General features: G+C 46.7%; 1 long non-coding RNA gene across 1 annotated transcript in view; it reads right to left on the reverse strand.

Moving 5' to 3' along the window:
• Window positions 1-8,275: 8,275 nt before the first annotated feature.
• Window positions 8,276-26,731, reverse strand: part of LOC138567150 (uncharacterized) — a 445,111-nt gene continuing 426,655 nt past the window's right edge. The window contains exon 3 of the long non-coding RNA XR_011302115.1: window positions 8,276-9,356. This is a non-coding gene — a long non-coding RNA (uncharacterized lncRNA). The remainder of the gene's footprint in view (window positions 9,357-26,731) is intronic.

Below are 26,731 nucleotides of genomic sequence, written 5' to 3' on the forward strand. Positions count from 1 at the left end.
AGAAATCAGGGAACACTGCAAAAAGAACGTTCTATGTTTTTACTGTGGAGCATCTGATCACTTGCTCAGTGAATGTCCTAAAAGACCTACCAAGAAACAGGGAAACGCCAAAACTCGGTGACTGAAGGGATCCAGACGCCGGGTGTTTCATCTACAGATCCCCCTTTGTGTAGCCCTTATTGTCTGGCTGTGTCACTCACGGCCTCCGGTCTTGAGAAAAAGGAGGTTAGCATGGTTTTGGACTCCGGAGCCACGGGGAATTACGTGGATGCCTCCTATGCGAGGGAATTGGGTCTTTCGATTGTCCTTAAATCGTGTCCTGAAATGGTGAATGCTGTTGACGGCTCTTACCTGGTCTCTGGGCTAGTGACGGAACGCACTATCGATCTGGTCATGACCACGGATTGTGGTCATCAGGAAAGCATATGCTTTGACCTCATTGCCGCACCACAGTTCAGGTTTATATTAGGTCTGCCTTGGTTCAGGCTGCATAATCCTTCTGTGGACTGGTATTCAGGGGACGTGTGTTTTCTCTCGGATTTCTGCGAGAGTCATTGTCTGACAACCCCTGCGATGGTCAATCCAGGCCGTGTTCTCTCTGAGCTAGCTGGTACCGTAGGGGCAGTTATCAATGCCATGCTTCCTGTGGCATACCAAAAGTACAAGGATGTCTTCGATGCCCAGGGGGCGGAGGTACTTCCGCCTCACAGACCCTACGACTGTCCTATTGAGTTGGTCCCAGGGGCCAAGGTTCCTTCAGGGCGGATATACTCCTTGACCCCAAAGGAAGACCTGATTTTGAAGGACTATATTAAGCGGTCCTTGGACTCTGGTTTTATACGCCTTCTCATTCGCCTGCTGCCTCCCCCTTGTTCTTCGTCCCAAAAAAGGAGGGGGACCTTTGCCCTTGCATCGATTATCGGGCTTTAAACGCACTCACAATCAAGAACCAATATCCGATCCCTCTGATTTCGGTTCTGCTGGATCAATTGGGTTCAGCCAAGGTGTTTACTAAACTGGACTTAAGGGGTGCATACAATCTTGTACGGATACGCGAAGGCGATGAATGGAAAACCGCTTTCAAAACCAAGTATGGCCTCTTTGAGTACTGCGTTATGCCTTTTGGCCTGTGCAACGCTCCAGCTACTTTTCAGTATTTTATTAATGAGGTATTCCATGGCATGTTGGACCAATATGTGGTCGTATACTTGGATGACATCTTGATCTATTCCCCTTCGATTGCCTCTCATGTCACTCATGTTTCTAACGTATTGCAACGACTAAGGGATAATCGTCTGTACGCCAAACTGGAGAAGTGCATGTTTCATGTTACTGAGGTGGAATTCCTGGGCTATAACATCACCAACCAGGGCGTACAGATGAGCCGTTCCAAGGTATCTGCTATTCTGGACTGGCCTCGTCCCAACACATTGAAAGCCTTGCAATCGTTTCTTGGCTTTGCCAATTTTTACCGGCGGTTTATCCAAGACTACTCTGCCCTAGCTTCTCCACTGACGGCCCTCACCAGCACTAAACATCCGTTTAGGTGGAATGCGCAGGCACAAGTAGCATTCAAAACCCTGAAGTCTGCCTTCACCTCTGCTCCTGTTCTCCAGCATCCGGATATAAATACGCCATTTGTTATTGAAGCCGATGCCTCTGATGTAGCCTTGGGCGCTGTTTTGTCCCAGCATTGTCCAGACACCAAAAGCCTACATCCAGTGGCTTATCACTCCAGAAAACGTACGTCCTATGAAAGAAATTACACTATCACGGAGCGCAAGTTATTGGCTGTCAGAGACGCATTCTTGGTTTGGAGGCATCATCTGTTGGGCTCTCCCGAGCCGGTACAGGTCTTCACTGATCACAGGAATCTCCTGGCCTTGCAGTCGGTTAAATGCACCACGGCTCGCCATGCTAGGTGGCATGAATTTTTTTCGATGTTCAATTTCATCATCACCTACCGTCACGGTTCCTTGAACTCAAAAGCAGATGCCCTTTCTCGACTTCATCGACCTCCGACTCCTTCCAACCTTCACGGCTCCCTGTTACTACCTACTCAAGTGGTGTGCGGTTGCACGTTACGTCCCTCATTGACCGTCGCAATTAAGGACTGGGTGAGTAACCATCCTTCCGAGGTTGCCAGCCTTGGTTTGGAGCTCGTTCACTCACTACCCTATAAACAGGGAAAAATATTCTTGCCAGACGTTGATACCCGGCGTACCGCCATGCAGTGGTGCCATGATGCTGCAGTAGCCGCCCATCCAGGGGTTGGAAAGACCTTGGACCTCTTGGGAAGATGGTGCTGGTGGCCTTCTATGAACCAAGATGTAAGGGAATATATAGCTGTTTGTACTGTTTGTGCCCAGTGCAAACATCATCATGGGAAACCTGTGGGCCTGCTTCAACCCATGCCTATACCTGATGCCCCATGGAAAATGCTTTCTATGGATTTCGTCGTGGAACTACCTATGGTGGACAGTTACAACACTATCTGGGTAGTGATTGATTACTTTACCAAGATGGCTATGTTTGTACCATGACATGGTGTCCCTACTGCTCCGGTGTTAGCAGATGTGTTCTTGAAGAACGTGTTTGGAAGGTTCGGCCTACCTACTATGATCATCACGGATCGGGGACCGCAGTTTACTTCTCGCTTTTGGAGGTCTTTGACCACAACCCTAGGTATCGATGGCAGATATTCCAGCGCCTACCATCCTCAAACAGATGGTCAAACGGAGAGGCTAAATGCAACCATGGAACAGTACCTCCGTTGCCTCACCTTTCAACGTCAAGGTACCTGGGTCTCCGTATTGCCGTTGGCGGAATTTGCCTACAATAATTCCCTCCACTCCGCGACCCACATGTCCCCGTTTTACGCGATGTATGGTCGACATCCGCGTTCCTTGCATCTTGGTGCCGAACCACCTTTCCACAATCCCGCTGCTTTGAGTTGTTTTAAGAGACTCTCAGACACTCATGCCTTAGTGAAGAGCCAACTGGTTCTGGCCCAGAGCCGTTTGAAAAAGTATGCTGATGCACACCGCTCTGTGGCTCCTCTGTATGCTCTGGGCATGAAGGTCTGGTTGTCTACAAAAAATCTACGATTGCCAGGTCGACGGGCCTTGTTACCTCGTTTTGTGGGTCCTTATAAGGTTCTGCAAGTCATAAATCCAGCGGACGTTCGTCTAGCCCTACCTTCTAGTTGGAGGATACATCCGGTGTTTCATGTGTCCTTGGTGAAACCTTGTCACCCATTGACCAAACTGCCTTTACGCCCTTCTCCTGTTAGGGTGCATGGTTTCGACGAATACGAGGTGGCTGCTATCCTGGACACCAGGGTCTGCAGGGGACGGCGTTTGTCGATTGGAAGGTCTATGGTCCGGAGGACCGCACATGGGAACCGACTGAAAACATTCATGCCCCTGTCCTTATGGCCCGTTTCTGGTCCACTCGGGGGGTGAGGGCCCCTTTGCGGGAGGATACTGTCATGTATGGGCACTCGTTCCTTTCCAAACTACGGGCTCGTGTCCCTTTAAGAAGCGCGAAACCTGGTGCCTGGAAACTGGCATGGCAACGCTGGCGTCCGCTCTACTCCTCCCACGGTCCACGCCGAGTAGCGCGCCGCGTTGTCACGTGACTTGCCTCCTTATTAGCACCCCCTTCCCCTAGATCAGTGCTTCTGATCGCTGATTAGTGGCGTTTCGAAATCTGTTCAAAGTTGTTTCCTTGTATCTTGTTCATTCCATTCCTGTCCTTGTTACCCTGTTTTTTCCCCCCTTCAGTTTCTGGCCTCCTTGGCTCCTCGACGCGGACTGCTTATTGGATTGCGCTTCCTTAACGCCTTGCCTTGATGTGCCTCGCCTTGTATCTTGATCACGGACAGTTACTGGACTTCCCTTGCCTGCTCCTTGGATGCCACGTTACTTCAGGCCAGACCTCGTCTGCATACGCTTTTCCACTTTCGGATTGTCCTTGGAACTTCTGGTTTTCTCTCGCTAACTTGGAACTTTGGAGTTTAGAATTGGTACACGGACTAGAGACTCCCTGTGTGTACTATCGTCCTCGTGCCGTCGGGTCAGGGTGTTATTAGGCATCCTCGTGCCGTCGGGTTAGGTTTGGACTGCCTTCCTTGTGGATTGCTTGGAACTTGTCTACGTGTGCCTACCCTCTCCTGGGACAGAACCACCGGTAAGCGGCAAACCTTTTCTATTAAGTCTGGGGGGGATAAGGGAGGTGGGTTTTGTATCCTATGCTAACCATTACTTGTGGGGTACGACTACTGGGACTGCCCTTTTGCCTTGTTTGGTTGTTGAATCTTTTTGGCACAACGCAAACTCAAACCTTGCTGCTGTGGTGTGTTGTTATATCTCACATTCGCAGGTCCAGTCCTCCTTTGACATACAGCGTCTCGACCTGTGTTGTTTCCAGTGATACCCCGGGATTTCCATCTCACATTCGCAGGTCCAGTCCTCCTTTGACATACAGCGTCTCGACCTGTGTTGTTTCCAGTGATACCCCGGGATTTCCATCGGCATCCATTCTTTTCTCCAATTGATCGCTCTGGTTCTTTCTAAAACAAAACCAGATGGGCACATTGGGAAGAAGAATTCATCGGCTACACTACATGGGCAAATCTGGTATCTGACAAGCATGGCTGGACAGATGTCACCTTGATATCTCGAGGGTTTTAGGCCTTTTATAGCTTTGATGGTCTCCTCTATGGTGATAGGTGTGAATTCAAACCTGGGGAATGGTTTTGGCGGTTAATGTTCCACAGAGGGTTGAGCAGGTGGGGCAAATTTCAGTTTTTTTATTAATCTTGAATTGGAGGGATGCAATTTTGTCCATAAGTACCTTTTGGATACTTTCACACGAAGCTTGGACCTTGATGCAGAGGTCTGGGTTCTGTGAGGGTGATTCTGGTTCCCGTAAGACTGAAAAGAGCTCTTTAGTACCAGAGTTGGCATTCTCAATACGCGTGTTATACTCTTTGCTAGAAAGGTGGCTTCTCTGTACTCTGTAGCTAAGGTGGTGAATAATTGTTTGTTGTTGCAAGAGGGTGTTTTATTCTAGTTACTTTCTGCATTTCTTTTTTTATTCTGTAGGTCTTTAAGCTCTGAAGTGAACCAGTGATTAATGAGGGCTTTGGTTTTAGCTTTGCAGCTGCCTATAGGTGGCACTTTGTTGATCGCTGCTTCCATACTGTTGTTATAGGTGGCTACCAAGGCAGAAGGATTGGCAGTGTTCCCAGTATGTGAAGTGAGCGGTGAGAGCAAAGGGTGCATGTTCTCAGACGTGATGTTAAGGTGGTTTGCGAGTCTGGGTCGCAGGTACAATGATAGTGGGGGTGCATGCTTGTGTGCATGTATTAATGGTGAATAGTATTGTATTATGGTCTGACCATGGGCATGGGTTGTTGTTAGTAATATGTGTAATGCAGTTATGGTCCGTGAGCCCGTCTAGAGTGCAGCCTTTGGCCTGTGTAGGGCCTGCGATGCGCATGGTGAAGCCTCGTGTTTCTATCGTGTTGGCCAAGGCTGTAGCTTGGGTGTCGGTGCTGTCATTGAGTCCTAGATTGAAGTCTCCTAAAATGAGAGCATTGGAAGGCGGTTTTAAGTCTGTAGTTAGTAGAGCGTCTATGTCCTCCCAGAATGAGGAAGTGGGGCCTGGAGGCCTATAAATGAGATGTATAGTTAGGGAGGCTGTAATGGTAATTTTGATGGACGTAGTTCTCCTGATGGGAAGGCTACGTTTGAGATCTCTCTTATGTTGTGGTTTAATCTACAAATTTGCCCGCAGCGTTTGCGCATTCTCGATATATTTTCATTATATATATGTGGAACTAATATCATGGAAGGACTCACGGGGAGACTTTTGTTGTGGGGCGGGGTGAAATATATAATTTGTGTTCTATGTACAAAAATCGAAATAAATAAATAAAAAGCATACAACGAATATACCTCAACATTAAACAAAACTGCTGCTATGCATAATTTGCACAGAAAGTTTCTCTCTCGCTCTCATTTTCTCTCTCTTTTCCTGCAATGGACATACACAGTTTAAATAACTCCATTAACAAAAAAGAATTCATGATATCCATGCATATTCTCTTATAACTGTGTTTTTCTCCAAGTTATGCATTGTGTAGCTGGACTGTTTGCTATTTCTATGTTTGGACTAGGTAAATATTTAGGTTGTAGTTTTATATGGGGGGCATATATAAAGGTGCAAAAAATAGAAATAACCATTATTAATAGTTCTATTACGCAACCCAATGCTGTCACATATGCCAATACTGTCAATGGTGTACATGTATTCGTATTAGACAAAACAACTGAAATTAGTAACACCGCAGCCGCAGTCAGTAATAGAAAGATTAATACAACTGCCAGTCCCATGTCTGTCCAGTCCAGTAAATAAACCTGTCCCCATTAACCCATGAGGATGTTTGCTGAGTTACTGATGTTATCAATATTTCCTGATGTGTTTTCCGGCACATTTGCTGTTCCTCCTATTGCTCCACATGACGCTGTTCTAAAATGTTTCAAAAGACAAGCAAGAACAGCAAAGTACGATGAGTACCAAGGGCTCGATTTAGATACGATATAGGATGTGCACCATCCAGAATTAAGCAATAGTTGGTATGTAGACATGAATTCAGTTCAGTAGGGAAAAAGAGAGTGAGTGGGAGCTGTTATGTCTGTTCCTTGATTCTGCACACGTCAGGAGGCCCCAAGGTATTAATGCTGCAAGAAGCTCCGATTTTGATGATTCAATGTTTAGCTCATCTAATGTTGTGCAGATTTCAAAGCACATTTCAGGCACGAAGGGTCAACTTGAAATAATTGACCCTGATCAACTGCAATGTGCCCAAAACCCCAAAAGTGTGCAGTGTTTGCAGCAAGAATATTTGAAACTGGAAGTTGTGAAGTTTGTGGCAAACAGGTGGCAATAAACTACGAGTTGTATGGCAGGAGCACTCGTCGGTTTTAGGGAAGAAGTACTCACAAGAGTAAATGATGTGTGCAATCACTACTGGAATGTACACGTGGTGAAACTTACATGGATCGAGGCAATGGAAAAGTGAAAGTGCGAAAGCAGGAGAAATATGAACTGTGTTTCTACAACGAAGGCAGTGTCTTTGTTGGGGTCAACAGAAAGTGCAACAAGATGCTGCACGTTCCAGATCTCAAGAAGGGCACAGCAGCAGTGATGGATAGCTATTGGGTCCGTGGGTAGCAGGCGTTTCTGCACCTCCCGCCATCATGGAGAGGTACCTGCTTGCTGATCACGTTGCACCCGGCACTTCTCGTGATATTTGAAGAGCATTAAATAGTGGATCACAGGGCCTGCTCGCCCCAAAAACAGCACCTGTGATGGAAGCATGCACAATGATTCCAGTGCCGCCCCCCATATTCGGCCTCTTGCCAGAAGAGAAAAAGGAATTGGGCAGAAGACGAAGGCCAAACTATCTATCTCAAGGCTCATCACAGCTGCTCAAAGAAATACCAGATCAATATAGATTGTACAGCAAGGAAGAGATGTTTAGATCACTCTTGGTGCCCGGGATACAAGCAGCAACTAACGCCAAATGGCTCCAGATTGTCCGTTGAGTGCTGATACAGCTGGCAAACGACACCGAGCAAGGAATCAATGCCATCAAGGGCGAAATGCGGGCTATCAGGCTGATGACTTTGCAGAACCGCTATGTAATGGATTTTATAACGGCAATGGAAGGAGGCGTGTGCCACAGAATTGACAATTCTTGCTGTACCTTCATACATCCCAATGATGCTGAGAATGTGGTCCTTGCACAAATAGTAGGGGCCCTGCACACTCTTGGCGCCCACATGCAAACAGAAGCTTGAATACATAAGAGTGACTGGTTCGACAATCTTTTTTCCTGGGCACCATCTTGGATAAGGGCGATTGTGAAGCTACTGGTCCCTGTGATCGTGTTTGTGTTGGTGATCTTCTGCACCTGCCAGCTGTTAGGCAGAATCCTGTGCAGTGCCTTTAGGGATCACTACACACAATTAAGACTACAGGTGGCAATACAAGTTTTACCTTTGCTACAAGCCTGTACCACTATGTCAGAGTGGTAGTAGTGGCGGAGCAGCCAGGCTTATCTCAAGAGTATATGAGCAGTAGAAGAGATTACACAAAGGGAGCACAATTACTGTGACTCAAGCAAACACTGACTCAAGGTTTCAGGTAGAAAAATATAAGTACATTTATTTTTAAACCATTTGTTATAAACACAACACTTCTATTAAACTTAAACAAAAACCACACGTTAAATATACTAAAATATAAAGTCAAAGGGCCGGAGCCAGGGTCAAGTGACACTGGGGGCCTGTTGCCAAAGATCTGACTGTGTCAGACAGTTCACGATTCAACATAGCCAAAAGTACTTCGATATTGTCAATGTTCGGAAACAAAAGTTATAAGAAGGAGGGAAGACAAGGGCAAGCCTTGGAGATGAAGAAAAGGGGTTCACCCAGTTTCCTCAAGCAGAACACAGTACCTTATTCCAATGGTGCAGCTGGTGCCCTATCATGATGCCTAACCCCGGGCATCCAGACCAAGTCCAGCCACCCCGGAAGCAGGCATCATGTTACGCAGAGAAAGCCCAGCAACCCTTGTTTATGGGTACAGCCCTGGCGTCTATGGTGCCAGGCTCATATGGGGGAACAGTCCTGGCAAATATCACAAATTGAGAGTGGACCCACAAGGAATAATCCCCCTAATAGAACATTCCAAAATCTGTACAACGAATTCCTGTAGGTCAAGCATTGTAAACCCATGTGTAGTCGATCAGAGTAAATGTCAGATAAAAAACCATCAGTCTTCTTTTATCAGTAAAAAAGATCATCAAACTTCTTTTATCAGTAAAAAAGAGAGAATTTAATCCATCATTTAATTTGAATAGATCACAATAATATTTATAAAAAAACATTCGTAATACTATATACCTAGTGAATATAACAATGGTGTTAAAACAAAGGTGTTAAAACAAAGGGTGGTTCCTATTTTAACCACCATTTGGGCTTCTGATTAGAACCGTTTGGCATCTCATACACCTTCATATGGCTTAATTCACTCAGTCAATTCCCAAGCGTCCCGACATGTTTCGCTCCCTTACATATTCATTCAAAACAGTAGAGTTGGAGTTTCATCAGGGGAACACCACCTCAAATATTCACATTGTTGATACAAATCTATAATAGATACATAGTAAAAGCATCAACATTCTCTCTAAACTTATTTTTTGTCATATAAATTGGCATTTCGAGTTTCCAAATAACTCTTCCGTGGCCTTTCTTGTCTGTCTTCACCGACTGTCACAGGGTCTACAATACAGAAAAAAACAGTATTTATTGCCCGTTTTTCAAGCCATGATTCACTCAGGCTATTTTGCTGCATTTCACTACGCAGAACGAGAGTATAAATCTCTAAACTTCAATGGCAACATTAATTAGTAAAACTGTGCTCACTCACCTAACAAACAAAAACATCTTGAATATGTTGTACAGCTAATTCTGGGTATTATTGCTGTAATTCCTGTCATTTCAATTCGGACACGGTTCGACTTAGTCTGTGTACCGTTCCCAGTTAGCAAGCAGCCTCGCTGTAAGGGCCTCTCGTCGGAGGTACGGCTGCCCGTTGTTAAAGGTGCCGATCTGGGGAATGATCAGAAGGGGGGGAGTGCCGTTAGTATATGGTGGACAGCGGTGGTGGAAATAATTACAAACCGCTGTATACACATGTGATCCTGCTACCCGGCTCACTTACTTCTGCAGACGTCTTTTTTCGTTCCTAGTGTACGCCGGTTGGTTGGAGTTGATTACATTCACTCAGTCTCCCGGATGTTAAAAGCAAACGCCCCCTAATGGGTCAGTTCCTCGAACTATTATGGCTGCTACATTCTTAACGAAAATATAAGATTGGAATGTTATCCAATGGAGCGCCAATGTATCCATGGAGTTGCTGCACTCCCCTACACAGTAGGAAGTTCAAAAGAAACCCCTCTGAACACCCACCCACAGCCCCCTGGACCTAATATAAATATGTCGGTGGTCAATGAGCCCCAGCCTACACTAAAAAATTGTTTGCCATATGCCTCACGGCAATGCTTCCATGCAAAACGCAAATATCACAAATTGAGACTGGAGGGTTGTTTAATGACCCACAAGGAATAATCCCCCTAAAAGAACATTCCAAAATCTGTACAACGAATTCCTGTAGGTCAAGCATTGTAAACCCATGTGTAGTCGGATCAGAGTAAATGTCAGATAAAAAACCATCAGTCTTCTTTTATCAGTAAAAAAGATCATCAAACTTCTTTTATCAGTAAAAAAGAGAGAATTTACTCCATCATTCCACTTGAATAGATCACAATAATATTTATAAAAAACATTCGTAATACTATATACCTAGTGAATATAACAATGGTGTTAAAACAAAGGTGTTAAAACAAAGGGTGGTTCCTATTTTAACCACCATTTGGGCTTCTGATTAGAACCGTTTGGCATCTCATACACCTTCATATGGCTTAATTCACTCAGTCAATTCCCAAGCGTCCCGACATGTTTCGCTCCCTTACATACTCATTCAAAACAGTAGAGTTGGAGTTTCATCAGGGGAAAACCACCTCAAATATTCACATTGTTGATACAAATCTATAATAGATATATAGTAAAAGCATCAACATTCAATCTAAACTTATTCTTTGTCATATAAATTGGCATTTCGAGTTTCCAAATAACTCTTCTGTGGCCTTTCTTGTCTGTCTTCACCGACTGTCACAGGGTTTACAATACAGAAAAAAACTGTATTTATTGCCCGTTTTTCAAGCCATTATTCACTCAGGCTATTTTGCTGCATTTCACTATGCAGAAACAGAGTATAAATCTCTAAACTTCAATGGCAACATTAATCAGTAAAACTGTGCTCACTCACCTAACAAACAACATCTTGAATATGTTGTACAGTTAATTCTGGGTATTATTGCTGTAATATTGCTGTAATTTCTGTCATTTCAATTCGGACACGGTTCATATGTTAAAACTTACCTGATGCAGACCATGCTGCAAGAGATCCAAGCCCATGTGAGGCTTGGAAGGTACTACTTTACCTAGGGACTATTTTGTTACTCGGGTGTGGTTGTGGAGGAATACTTACCTGGAACTACTTTGAAGGCTATTTAAACCACGCCCGAAGGGCAGCACACGCTTCGCGTTATTCTGCATCCTGCAGCGTAGCGCTCACCGTGCCTGCAGTCAGCATCCAGCCTCGTGCCACGCCCGCCTCGAGTCCAGAGCGCCTAGAAAGAAAGGAAAGAAGGAGAAAGGTTAGAACAAGAACATTATTGGGTTTCTTACCTGATTCCGGATTCATCGCACCTTTGAACGAGAAAGAGACTTTATTTTAAACACGTCGCATCGCCAGTAGCAGCGCCACGCCATACTCACCGTTCCTCGCAGCATCTCTACGATCTGGCGCTGTCTTCATCATTATGTTGCCGCATTACAGCACCTAAGGGGGACAAGCAAACAACAAGGTGAGCAGAGGGGAAACAAACCAGAACAATCTCTTGACACCATATACTTACCTGATTTTACCGCCGGAGGTATTATTCACCAGCACGCCAAATCTTCTTATGCCGCACCTGTAAGAAAAGAGAAAGTAGCGAGTTAAACTTTGGCATCATTTAACGGACAGTGTGGGATAGCGCAGACTCTTACCTGAACGCTTTCAGCTGCCACAGAACTATCTTCTTTTGGGTCTAAGCTGCAAGATAAACAAAGGAATTGGACAAGAGTGATTATGCAGACATTTTTGAACTCTCAAGAACTATATACTTACGGTCCTTCGCCAGTAGTTTTGGAGCCGAGATTGGTCTAGAACTCTTCCAATATCCTCAAGCCAGTGAAGTAACTGGCCATCAACGCGCCCCTGCGTTCCCTCGCAGGATGGAGAGCTCATCATTCAAAACTATAAAGTGAGCTTTGTGAACGGGAATATCAGAGGTGATAAATGGGGACGCAGTGAGGGGCTATTACTCAAATCCACGGGTGGCTAATTCCCTTTCTCCGCCTTTAGGAGACTACTTCTACAGGTCAAGCAGACGAAGCTAGGTGGGCCAGTCCAGTCAGTCATCTCTGCACTACGCATCACGTTGGTGGAGACCGTGGCTGTCCAGTTCCGCCCGACTCCCCTGTGGGAACCAGGTGAGCGTAACAGAACGCGAAGCCTTTCTACAAATCCTCACCCAGGTGTCATGGAGACCTCAGAAACTGGCCAATTGGCCCTACTATTAGGGGAATTTAGGGCTGAAGTACATGCCGCTCGTCAAGAAACTAATACCCTCAGGAGAGAACTGATTGTTTCTAAGGAACGCACTGATGATCTTACTAGACAATTATTGCAAAACCAAGCTGGGCAAACACCATTACCTGGACTCGGGGGGAATTCAACTCCTGTTTCATCGAGCAATCCTGTGCAAGTGGTTCAACTAGGGAGCATTCCTTTAGCCCAGTCGGAGCGTTTTGCTGGGGACCCGAAAAAGTTTGCCGTGTTTATGAACCAATGCCGCTTGCACTTTTTATGCAGACCTGGAGCCTTTCCAAACGATCAAGCCAAAGTAGCCTTTGTATTATCATATCTCAGCAGCAGTGCAGCAGATTGGTCAATTCCACTAGTCAATCAGGATGACCCTATTCTTCGGGATTTTCAGGGTTTTCAAATGAGCATGGAAAGACTATTTGCCCGGCACTCCCAAGGACAGGCCCTGGATAACGAACTTTTGTCCCTACGACAGGGTAACCAGGACCTTCTAACCTAAATCGCAACCTTCAATAGGTTGGTGGTGGAAACTGGATGGCCTGAGGTAAAACGGATTACGTTATTTCATCAAGGACTTCGAGGAGAACTCAAAGATGTTTTGGCTCAAGTTGTGAACCCACCTCAAGACTGTGCTGAATATATAGACTTAGTGGTCCAGTTAGATCACAGACTTCAGAACAGAAAGGCCGACCAAGCCAAGTTCGAGAACCGGGTGTTGGTTAAACCCAACACTACCCCCAAAGGAGCAGATGCCTCAGAACCCATGCAAATCGGAGGGGTTAAAGGACCCTTGACTCAGAAGGAAAGAGAAAGGAGACGGCAAATGCAATTGTGTCTATACTGTGGAACTTCGGGACATTTTCTACCGGATTGCCCTGTTAAACCACCCAAGAAAGTGGTAGGAGCTGCTTATAAAAGCCATATGGAGTCTGACTCGGGAAACGACCACGCCCGACAAGCGTAGAGGTCCGCTTGCCGAGCTTGAAGAAGGATACTCAAACCTCGCACTTCATCATACCAATGGTCCTTATAGATCCAAGGCAACCATCACGTATGCATGCAGTAAGGGCATACATTGATAGCGGGGCCATAGGAAACTATGTGGACCACGAATTGGCTTCTAGGATGAATCTACCTCTCTGCAGAAAGACCACTTCGGATGTCATCACCACAGTCGATAGAACTGAAATTGCCTCTGGGCCTGTAACTCATTCCACCGCAGAGATGACACTATTGGGTCAGGATGGGCATCGAGCGACTATTGTGTTTGATTTAATCAAAGCCCCGCAGTTCCAAATAATACTGGGGATACCTTGGTTGGAAACACATAATCCTTGTATTGATTGGCGAGAGAAGAGAATAACCTTCCCGGATTGTGCACATACTTGTTACCCGAAAAAACCCTTGAACGAAGGCCTGGCCGCAGTCGCTACTCCAGTAGTGCCGTTACCTCAGGAATATCAAGAATTCCAGGATGTTTTCCAAAAAGAACAGGCAAACACCTTACCACCTCACAGATCATACGATTGTCAAATCGATCTCATACCCGGCGCACAACCTCCATGTAGTAGGATCTACGCCCTTACTGAACCTGAAAACCTTCACCTACGACAATACCTGGACCAATATCTTGCCAATGGCTTCATTCGTCCATCCAAGTTCCCTGCATCATCAGCTTTGTTCTTCGTGCCAAAAAAGGAAGGTGACCTCAGAACGTGCATAGACTATCGTGCATTGAATCAGATCACAGTTAAGAACCGATACCCATTGCCTCTGATCCCCGAATTACTAGACCAGGTAAAGGATGCTTGCATCTACACTAAATTAGTTCTCTGAGGGGCATATCATCTGGTACGTGTGAAGAAATGCGACGAATGGAAGACTGCTTTTCGCACTAAGTATGGGTTATTCGAATACCAGGTGATGCCCTTCGGGTTGTGCAATGCACCAGCAGCCTTCCAGTATTTTATGAACGATGTCCTTCGTGAACTCACTGACGTCTGTGTTGTCGTATACATAGACGATATTCTAGTGTACTCCTCTTCAGAATCAGACCATGTGAAGCACGTTCGTGCAGCCCTAGAGAAACTTCGGCAGCACAAGTTATATGCAAAATTGGAAAAATGCGTTTTTCATGCTACGGAAGTTGAATTCCTTGGATTTATCCTGACTCCAAAAGGAGTCTGAATGGACTCTCGAAAGGTGTCATGATCTCTGCTTCCAAAAGATCAGGACTTGCCCGACTCCCTTGGAAGCAGACCCATAACCCCGGTTCCGAGTGCCAGCCAGTCCCAATTGGGACCTTTTGGACCCTGTCCTGGCGCCAGTGGCACCAGGCTCATAAAGATGCCCAGTCCCAGCGCTGGAAGCGCCGGGCTCATAATGCTTAGGTGGACTTACCTGCAACAGACCATGCTGCTTACTTACCTGCCAGTTGAACCCCTGATCCTCTTCTGTTTGGGACTACTTTTCCTGTTGGGTGGGGCAGGAGCCACTCCCTAGGTTCAGAACACTGGAACTCTTCTGCAAAGCAGGAACTCTTTTCTTACCTAGGCGTGGCTGTGGAAGGAGACACCTAAGCACTACAGGAGGCTATTTAAACCACACCCGATGGATGAATCTTGCTTTGTGTTATTCTGCATTCTCTGCAGCAGAACGCTCATGGTGTCTTCTGCTTCTGATCCTGGGCCTAAGGGAACAAAGGCTTACCATCCTGGAATCCAGTCTTCAGCAGCATCTGTAAAGACAAAGAAAGAACAGGTTAGCACTTCGGTCTTCAGTGGCAGCGCATCTCTTACCTAGTCCATCGGCTGTCACCAACGCCTCGCGCTGCATTCCGGCATCTGAAAGACAAAGGCTTACCTACTCTTCGCACGCTCCGGAGGCCTTCGGCGCTGCATCCCGCATCTGAAAGACAAAAGAAGGTGCGTTTAAAGACATTGGGCAACTTTATTACTCACGTGCCATTACTCCTTCCCACGCCGAATCCAGTGGGTATTCCAGCACCCTTCAGCTTCTCTAAAGCTCCGAACTTGTACCTGCAAGATAAAAGGGACAGTTAGTGCGCATCGTGAAGCAGGCTACAAGCGCTTACTTACGTGCTTCCAGGCGCTTCTATTCCTCACGCGGGTTCGATCCTCAACTCTCATCAGCCCGCCATTCGCCATCGCCGGAACCCTGCAAAACAAGAGATATCATTACAAAAGACTTTTAAGACATTTGAAGTGCCCAGAACTTACCGTTCGTGCAGTTAACGACGGACAGCAGTCCTCTGAGGTCAAGAGGCCTGCACCCTTATCCAGTGAAGAAACTGGTTACGGCACCCTGCCCCGAGGCAGATGGAGAGCTCGGCGTTCACTTACCTAAGACATCTTACTCTTCAAGTCAGACATACAGTGCACAGAGGTCCAGCCCAAAGAGCCAACCGTGTGTTACACATCACCTTTGAAGATACGGCATTCACCCAGTCAAGACCGGCGTCTCTGCGGGAATCAGGTGAGCGTTACAGAACACAAAGCCTACCGCAAAACTCCCACCCAGGCGCTATGGAAACCTCAGATAGCGACCAGCTAGCCCAGTTACTTGGGGAACTAAGAGCAGAAGTGCATGCAGCCCGTCAGGAAACGAATGCTCTAAGAAGGGAACTGATTATTTCCAAGGAGCAAACAGACAGACAATTGCTACAGTCACAAGCCGGACAAACTCCGTTACCCGCATCAGGGGCAAATCTTCCTTCAACATCCTCTACGAACCCAGTGCAGATCAACCTACCTGGGAATGTACCTCTGGCTCCGCCCGAACGATTTTCTGGTGACCCAAAGAGGTTTGCAGTATTTATTAATTAGTGCCGGTTGCACTTCTTATGCCGGCCAGCAGCCTTTCCAACTGATCAAGCTAAGGTAGCTTTCGTGCTTTCGTACCTTAGTGGCAATGCGGCAGACTGGTCGATCCCTCTAGTTAATCAAGATGATCCGGTTCTCCATGATTTTCAAGCTTTTCAGCTCAGTATGGAAAAACTGTTTGCAAGACATTCACAGGGGCAGGCCTTGAACAATGAGCTCCTTTCATTGCGACAGGGTAATCAAGACCTTTTGGCTCATATTGCGTCTTTCAACAGACTGATAGTGGAAACTCGATGGCCTGAGGACAAAAGGATTACGCTGTTTTATAGAGGTCTACGTGGAGAGCTCAAAGATGTGCTAGCCCAAGTAGTGAATCCCCCGCAAGACTGTTCGGACTATATTGACTTAGTCGTTCAAATTGACCACAGACTGCAGAACAGGAAGGCCGATCGTTCCAAGTTTGATGCTCGAGTATTTTCCAAACCACCAACTCCTACCAAAGGAGTAGACTCCGGGGAACCCATGCAAATAGGGGGCCTGAAAGGACCAGTAACACAAAAGGAGCGGGAAAGGAGAAAACAGCTGCAATTATGCCTCTATTGCGGAAACTCGGGGCACTTTCTTCTAGACTGTCCGGTGAAACCAGCCAAGAAGGCAGTAGGAGCTGCAGTTACCAGGGTCACAAACTCTGAGCAGGGAAACGACCTCGCCTGACAAGAATAGAGGTCCTCTTGCCGAGCGTTAAAACCAGTTCAGTGACCTCGCATTTCGTGATACCTATGGTCCTCATTAGCCCTGAACATCCGGATCGATTACATGCGATTGAAGCTTACGTCGACAGCGGTGCCATCGGCAATTATGTGGATCATGAAATGGTTTTGAGGATGAATCTGACTCTTTGTCCAAAGGCTGTAAAGGACGTCATTACTACGGTGGATGGTACGGAGATAGCCTCCGGACCAGTAACGCATACCACCCAAGAAGTGACGCTAGTAAGTCAAGATGGAAACCATGAGAAGATCGTGTTCGATGTGATCAAGGCCCCTCAGTTCCAGATTATTCTAGGAATTCCTTGGTTAGAGAAGCACAATCCTCAGATCGATTGGCGAGCAAGAACGGTTCAGTTTCCAGAATGTGTCTCTACTTGTCACCCTCGACCTGGTGTTGCACTGGCAGCAATTTCCTCGGAGGCTCCCCAGTTACCTCCTGAATACCTAGAATTCCAAGATGTTTTCCGGAAGGATCAGGCTAACACTCTACCTCCTCATAGGTCTTATGACTGCCAGATAGACCTGATACCTGGATCTACTCCTCCTTGTAGTAGAATTTATGCCCTCACCGAGCCTGAGAATCTTCACCTCCGACAATACCTGGATCAATACCTAGCGAATGGGTTTATTCGTCCTTTCAAGTCCCCTGCTTCCTCAGCTTTGTTCTTCGTTCCAAAAAAAGAAGGGGACCTTAGAACTTGTATAGATTATCGCGCCCTGAACCAGATCACCGTTAAGAATAGATATCCGTTACCTTTGATCCCTGAACTCCTGGACCAAGTCAGAAAAGCATGCATATATACAAAGCTGGATCTTAGAGGAGCCTACCACTTGGTACGAGTAAAAGAGGGCGATGAATGGAAGACGGCCTTCCGCACCAAGTATGGGCTATTTGAATATCAGGTCATGCCCTTCGGACTTTGCAATGCCCCAGCCGCCTTTCAATATTTTGTCCTCAGAGAGCTCATAGATGTGTGTGTTGTTGTTTACATTGACGACATCCTCGTTTATTCTTCATCGGAAACTGAACATCGGAAACACGTGAAAATGGTCCTCGAGCGATTGCGTCAACACAAACTTTTCGCTAAATTGGAAAAATGTGTTTTCAACGTGACTGAAGTTGAATTCTTGGGATTCATATTATCACCTAGCGGAGTGCATATGGATTCAAAGAAGGTCTATGCAATTCTCAAATGGCCATCGCCATCCTCCGTAAAAGGTGTTCAAAGCATGTTAGGCTTCGCTAACTTTTACCACAGGTTTATCCCCGAATTCTCTCGAATAGTCCAGCCCATCACCGCCTTGTTAAAGAAAAACAAACGTTTTGAATGGTTTACCGAGGCGGAACAAGCTTTCCAGAATTTGAAGACTAGATTTATCTCTGCACCGATCTTAAAACATCCTCGCCCAGAACTCCCCTACATCGTTGAAACTGATGCTTCGAGCCTTGCCATGGGGGCAGTTCTATCACAAAAGGACCCAGTAACCAATCAGTTGCATCCCGTGGCATTTTGGTCCCGCAAATTCTCGCCTCCTGCAATCAATTACACTATTACTGATAAGGAACTTCTAGCTATCAAGTCCGCCTTCAAGGCTTGGCGGCATTATCTTCTGGGGGCCCGACACACCGTTACTGTGATTACAGATCACCGAAACCTGCAATATTTGAAAACCGCAAAAGCTCAATCCTCTAGGCAACTCCGTTGGGCACTATTCTTTGCCGAGTTTGACTTCATAATTACCTATCGACCTGGTACAAAAAACGGTAAAGCTGATGCCCTTTCTCGGATGGGAGTGGAAGAACATTTGATCAATCCTAAACCTGTACCTATCATTCCCGAACAAAGAATTCTAGGTGTAATCGCCACACAATCCATAGAGGAAGTTAAGGATAAAGCCAGGCTACTGGTAACTCCAGCAGACATACAGAATTGGCATCTGCAGGGAAAGGACTTTACGGTGAAGGACAACCTATTATATTTCCAAGAACGGTTATACCTGCCCAGCACAGATTTACAGAAAAAGGTAATCTCTTGTTATCACGATTCTTTAATGGAAGGACATCCCGGTATGACCAAGACCTCGGAAAAGATCAAGCGCTACTTCTGGTGGCCGTCTTGGAAAAAAGATATCAGAGACTTTATAATGTCCTGTGGAGTATGCGCCCAAAACAAGAGTCAAAAGGAAAAACCAGCCGGCCTCTTACGCCCTACTGACATCCCGCCTCGCCCTTGGCATACGCTTTCTATGGACTTCATCACCGATCTACCTCCATGCTCCGGATACCATAAGATCCTAGTAATCGTGGACCTATTCTCCAAGATGGCGCATTTCATTCCACTCAAAGGCTTACCAACAGCAGCAACTCTGGCCCGAGAATTTCTCGAAAACATCGTCCGACTGCACGGCTTTCCTTCAGTTCTAATTTCGGATCGAGGTAGTCAATTTATTTCTCATTTTTGGCGAAGTTGCTGTCGGTCGGCTCAAATTGATGTGAGACTTTCGACCAGCCACCATCCTCAAACCGACGGACAAACCGAGAGGACCAATCAAACTCTGGAACAGTATTTGCGCTGCATGCTACAACAAACTGAAAAAACTTGGAAAGATATCCTTTGGATAGCCGAATATGCCTACAATAACTCTGTCCACTCGGGAACTGGGAAGACCCTGTTTTTTCTTTTATACGGTAGTCACCCTCGAACCTCGGAGTTGGATCCACTCCAAGATCTTGGAACACCAGCAGTAGACCACCTGCATTCTACAATCACCCAAGCCTTTAAGGAAGCCGTTTCTCACCTTCAAAGGGCTAAAGAACAATACAAGAAAGGAGCAGACCAACATCGGAAGGAAGCCCCCCAATATCAAGTAGGAGATCAAGTCTGGTTATCCACCAAATATCTACCTCTAAAAGGACCACGCACATTCAACCCAAGATACCTTGGTCCCTATTCCATCACTACCATAGTAAATCCAGTAGCGGTCAAGTTGGACTTGCCCCCTCACATGAAGATACATCCAGTCTTCCACGTCTCTCTATTAAAACCCGTGCAACCTCAAACCCGACTAACTACATCTCCAAAACCTATTCTAGTTGATGGAGAACTCGAGTTTGAAGTCAAAAGCATCCTGGATTCCAAGATCTCCAAATCTAAACTATTTTACCTGATTGACTGGAAAGGCTACGGTCCCCAAGAAAGATCCTGGGAACCTGCAGAATATGTCCACGCGCCTCGTCTAATCAAAAGATTTAATCGAACATTTCCTAACAAGCCCAAACCCCCGGAGAAGCCCGGTTTGGGAGGGGCCTTGAGGGGGGGGTGCTGTCATGATCTCTGCTTCCAAAAGATCAGGACTTGCCCGACTCCCTTGGAAGCAGACCCATAACTCCGGTTCCGAGTGCCAGCCAGTCCCAATTGGGACCTTTTGGACCCTGTCCTGGCGCCAGTGGCACCAGGCTCATAAAGATGCCCAGTCCCAGCGCTGGAAGCGCCGGGCTCATAATGCTTGGGTGGACTTACCTGCAACAGACCATGCTGCTTACTTACCTGCCAGTTGAACCCCTGATCCTCTTCTGTTGGGACTACTTTTCCTGTTGGGTGGGGCAGGAGCCACTCCCTAGGTTCAGAACACTGGAACTCTTCTGGAAAGCAGGAACTCTTTTCTTACCTAGGCGTGGATGTGGACGGAGACACCTAAGCACTACAGGAGGCTATTTAAACCACACCCGATGGATGAATCTTGCTTTGTGTTATTCTGCATTCTCTGCAGCAGAACGCTCATCGTGTCTTCTGCTTCTGATCCTGGGCCTAAGGGAACAAAGGCTTACCATCCTGGAATCCAGTCTTCAGCAGCACCTGTAAAGACAAAGAAAGAACAGGTTAGCACTACGGTCTTCAGTGGCAGCGCATCTCTTACCTGGTCCATCGGCTGTCACCAACGCCTCGCGCTGCATTCCGGCATCTGAAAGACAAAGGCTTACCTACTCTTCGCACGCTCCGGAGGCCTTCGGCGCTGCATCCCGCATCTGAAAGACAAAAGAAGGTGCGTTTAAAGACATTGGGCAACTTTATTACTCACGTGCCATTACTCCTTCCCACGCCGAATCCAGTGGGTATTCCAGCACCCTTCAGCTTCTCTAAAGCTCCGAACTTGTACCTGCAAGATAAAAGGGACAGTTAGTGCGCATCGTGAAGCAGGCTACAAGCGCTTACTTACGTGCTTCCAGGCGCTTCTATTCCTCACCCGGGTTCGATCCTCAACTCTCATCAGCCCGCCATTCGCCATCGCCGGAACCCTGCAAAACAAGAGATATCATTACAAAAGACTTTTAAGACATTTGAAGTGCCCAGAACTTACCGTTCGTGCAGTTAACGACGGACAGCAGTCCTCTGAGGTCAAGAGGCCTGCACCCTTATCCAGTGAAGAAACTGGTTACGGCACCCTGCCCCGAGGCAGATGGAGAGCTCGGCGTTCACTTACCTAAGACATCTTACTCTTCAAGTCAGACATACAGTGCACAGAGGTCCAGCCCAAAGAGCCAACCGTGTGTTACACATCACCTTTGAAGATACGGCATTCACCCAGTCAAGACCGGCGCCTCTGCGGGAATCAGGTGAGCGTTACAAAAGGTGGACGCAATTCTCAAGTGGCCATCAACCAGTTCAGTTAAAGGAGTACAAAGCATGGTCGGATTTGCTAATTTCTACCGCAGATTCATTCCGGATTTCTCACATGTTGTACACCCTATCACAGCACTCTTGCCAAAAAAACAAACGCTTCTTGTGGACCGAAGAAGCTGAAAATGCCTTCCAAGAGTTGAAAGCGAAATTCACGTCTGCACCTGTATTAAAGCACCCACGCCCTGAACTTCCATACATAGTTAAAACTGATGCATCCAGTTTAGCCATGGGAGCTGTCCTGTCCCAGAAGGATCCTGAAACTGGTCTCACCCAGTAGCATTTTGGTCCAGAAAGTTTTTGGCACCCGAGTTAAACTATGCGGTTACCGATAAAGAGTTATTAGCCATCAAATCCGCCTTCAAGGCTTGGCGGCACCATCTTCTCGGTGCCAGGCATAACATTACTGTAATCACGATCACCGGAACTTGCAGTATTTAAAAACAGCCAAGGCCCAATTGTCACGCCAACTTCGATGGGCATTGTTCTTTGCCGAGTTCGATTTCGTGATCACTTATCGACCAGGCTGTAAAAATCTCAAGGCAGACGCCTTATCCCGAATAGGGATGGGAGAAGCATATGTGAACCCAGAACCGGTACCTATAATTTCAGAATAAAGAATTCTTGTCATAACTACTCTACAGACACTAGAGGATATTCAGGTAAAGATCCAACAACTCTTCGATCCAACAGCCCTGCAGGACTGGGTAAAGAAAGGCCCGGACTACTCAGTCATCAATGATCTACCTTATTATCAAGGGCGACTATTTCTGCCACACAAGGAACTACAAGAACTAGTCATCTCCAATTATCATGACACCCTGATGGAAGGGCACCCAGGTATCGCAAAGACTGAAGCTAAAATGAAGAGACAATTCTGGTGGCCCACCTGGCGAAAAGACGTAAAGTCATTTATAATGTCTTGTGGCATTTGCGCCCAAAACAAAAGTCAGAAGAAAAAACCAGCTGGACTTTTACAACCTTTGGATATCCCACCTACACCATGGCACACCTTATCGTTAGACTTTATTACAGACCTACCTCCATGTAATGGATTTAACACCATTCTAGTTATTGTGGATCTTTTTTCCAAGATGGCCCACTTTATTCCTTTAAAGGGATTACCTTCTGCTTCAATTCTGGCCAAGGAGTTCCTCGAAAAAAATTGTTTGAATACACGGATTTCCTTCCATATTGGTCTCTGACCGAGGTAGTCAATTCATTTCACATTTTTGGAAAATATTTTGTCATTTGGCGCAAATCGACGTGAGGTTATCAACCAGTCACCACCCCCAGACAGATGGTCAGACGGAGAGGACCAACCAGACTCTTGAACAGTACCTGCGTTGTATGTTACACCAGACTGAAGGTAATTGGAAGGACATTCTATGGATTGCCGAATACACATACAATAACTCTGTACATTCTGGAACTGGACAAAGCCCCTTTTATACCATATATGGGCACCATCCTCGAACCTCAGAACTTGACTCACCTCAACACTTAGAAATGCCCGCAGTGAACCATATGCACGCTACTATTACACAAGCCTTTAAGGAAGCAACTGAACATTTGAAGCAAGCGAAAGAAAAATACAAGAAAAATGCTGATCAGCATAGAAGTGATGCTCCACAATACCAGATTGAGGATCAAGTTTGGTTGGCCACAAAACACATATCTTTAAAGGGAACGCGGACCTTTAACCTTAGATATTTGGGACCTTACTCTATTAAGGCCATTATCAACCCGGTGGCCGTCAAATTGGAATTACCTGCTAGTATGCGGATTCACCCCGTCTTCCATGTTTCACTTCTGAAGCCCGTACAACCTGGAACAAGACTAACCAAGCCACCTGACCCCATCCTTGTAGACGGGGAACCCAAAATTGAAGTTAAAAGTATCCTGGACTCCAAAATGGTTAAGTCAAAACTTTTTTATTTAATCGACTGGAAAGGTTACGGACCACAAGAAAGGTCATGGGAAACTAGTGACCACGGTCATGCATCTCGGTTGGTGAGAAGATTCCACCGGAATTTCCCAGACAAACCAAGACCAAGGGGAAGAGCGACTTTAGGAGGGGCCTTGGAGGGGAGTGCTGTCATGATGCCTACCCCCGGGCATCCAGACCAAGGCCAGCCACCCCAGAAGCAGGCATCATGTTACCCAGAGAAAGCCCAGCAACCCTTGTTAGGGGCTATATGGGTACAGTCCTGGCGTCTATGGTGCCAGGCTCCTATGGGGGAACAGTCCTGGCGCCATAGGCAGCAGCGTGCAGCGATTTCGACCAAGGAAGAGGATCCTCTGGCTGTGGAAGATGAGCTGGTTATCCCCACCAATCTCAAGGGAAGAAGACTCCGGACTGGATCTTCTCTTAGTTGTTGAAGGGTAGATATATCAGGACTCCAGCAGGGCTTCACCGGGACGGGGTAGTTGCAGCAGCCGTTGTTCTCTCCACTTCTCTTCGGTTCCTTGTAGTTCCAGTGGCGACTCTCTGACTTCTAGCCCAAGAGACCTGCCTTTTACGCGCAAAACCCCCATTCACACAGCCTGGCTGTCAATCACCCAGCAGTGGGGTTGTCCAGCCTGGACAACCACCTCAGCCAATCATGGCAAAGTGCGACTAGGATACCCTGTGCAGGGGGTGACTACACCCCTCCCTCACATTCAGCCCACCTAGACACCCAGGTGCCAGGTGGAGGGCTTCTGAGCAGAAGCCCACCAAAAGACGGCAAACAAAGAAGGCAAGCCTAGTTTGCCGCGCAAAGTAAAAAACAAGAAGGACTTGGCGAATAAACCCAACCAGAGCCAAAAGAAAGACAATTTGGTCAAGCAGGTTTATGTTCGAGGCTAATATAATAGCCAAGAACAATACTATGTTTATCTAATATAATCGTGGTAGAAAAGTTAGGGTAGATACCACTGCCACCAGCCAAGTCTAAATGTTAAAAGAGCGAAACAATGCTCTAGGAGGTACAGATAAAAAGGGATACGAATGAACCCTTTCCAGTACCCCATGGAAGATGGGGTGTACTGCATCTGTGGTAGATTGACTAAGTAAAGTTAATGGTAACTTTACCCTTTTCTGGAGGACGGTAGTCGCCTCAGAAATGGAGTCTGAGGAGTCTGAACGACAACCATGTGCCACTGCACAGAAGGTGCTGGGTGACACACACACAAAGAAGGGGGCTACTGAAGTGGTGTACTCCAGAGCCCACAATCACAAAGAAACAGGTAGAAACACATAGCAAAAAACAGGTAAGAGTGGAGGAAAAGCTCACACTCTTACCAAGTGGAAAAAAATAAACTCCAGAAGTCCAGCAAAGCTGGTGGGGGACTCACTAAGTGAGGGAAATTAGCCATAAATGAAAACTCTCCCTAACACTCGACCCCCCAGACTAAGGGACAGGAGGATTTAATCCACTCCTGGATGGACCTCATACCTCTAGTCGGTTACAAACATCCTAGAGAGACCATCAGCATTTTGGTAGTGACTTCCTGCTCTGTGCTTAATGTTACACTCAAAGGTTTTCCTTTGTAAGCTATATGACCTACATACCCTTTGAGAGATATCTTTCTTTTTGAATCTATAGGGGATCTGGTTGACCAGTCCCTCAGAAGTTGGTACAACTCCTGAACCTATGATTGTCACAGGTTTCCCCCCTTCTCACCTGTCTGTATTGTTTGTTCGGGATCTTTGAAGTTGCCTTCTTACGCAGTGTTTGGGTCTTGTACAACCCTGAGCGTGAATCCTCGGATTCCAGCGTGTGGTTCGTGACCCGACTCCAGGAAGCATTCAGGTGTCCGGGATAAGTCCAGGAATGACGAAGAGCTCACTCGGAGAATGCGCTCGCAATCCAGGAGAGCAGGAAGAGGAAGAAAGGGAAGGATGATAGGAGAGGAGAATCTGGGAACCAGGAACAAGAAGAAATCGCCGTACAAACTCTGGCCGCACACATCTGACTACTGCAAGCGGTAGCGTTGAGACGCGCGGGGCCGCAGGGGCGTGCCTGTTTTGTAGAACGTAGAGCGTACGATGCAAAGACTGGCAGACATCGTTCCAAGTTCTGCGGCCATGTTGGGAGTACAATTGAGTTTAATGCCCTATGGGTCAGGGACCACGAAGTCCAGAAGGGACGCGTACGGTGGTTCATGACAGCATGCCTCCTTCGAAACCCAGTTCCTCTGGGTTTGCCCGGGTGTATAAGGTGGTACCTTCAAGCAGTCTGGGGGCATTTATGTTTGAGACTGGTCCCAGGTGCGTTTACTGGGAGGATACCCTTTCCATAGCTGTCCACGTCTGTACATGGAGTCACATATTCTGGAAACCTCGTATTCTAATTGATCATTGACAATTACAGGGGTAGATCTTGGAGCAGTTCGGGAGGACTGGACGTATGGTTTCAACAGAGAGGTGTGAAAAACTGGGTGGATTCTTTTCCAGGATTCTGGTAGTTTGAGTCGGAAGGCCACTGAGTTAATGACTTCCTTTATGGAGAAAGGACCATAATACCGGGGAGCCAACTTATTTGGTTGTAAGTGTCGAGGCAGAAGTTTCAGAGATAGCCAGACCTTATCACCTATTGTGTATGATGGTCCTGGTCTTCTTTTGGAGTCAGCATAGCGCTTGATGTCTGTTCAGGCCTTTTTGAGGTGTTATTTTGCTTCTTTGTGTACGTTGATGAGGGTTTCAATCCAGGAGTCAACTGTGGGTACATGGGTAGGATGCGGGAGAATGGATGGTAGAACCGAAGGGTGGAATCCTTGGCTACAGAAGAAGGGACTGGTCTTGACAGCCGAGTGATCCGAGTTGTTGTAGGCGAACTCAGCCACAGGTATTAAGAGTGACCAATCATCCTGGACCCTGGTGGCAAAACAGCAAAGATATTGTTCCAGAGTTTGATTCACGCGTTCAGTAGCCCCATTGGTTTGTGGATGATAACCGGAAGATAGGGCACGTTGGATACCCAGTATGCGGCATCATCGTTTCCAGAACTGAGATATGTACTGGGGCCCTCTGTCAGATTTGATCTTGGAAGGTAGTCCGTGAAGTCGGAATATGTGTTCAGGAAGATTCCGGCAAGTTCAGAGG

The sequence above is a fragment of the Ambystoma mexicanum genome, chromosome 1p (assembly GCF_040938575.1).
Source record: "Ambystoma mexicanum isolate Mex_15411 chromosome 1p, UKY_AmexF1_1, whole genome shotgun sequence".
NCBI classification, from domain to species: domain Eukaryota; kingdom Metazoa; phylum Chordata; class Amphibia; order Caudata; family Ambystomatidae; genus Ambystoma; species Ambystoma mexicanum.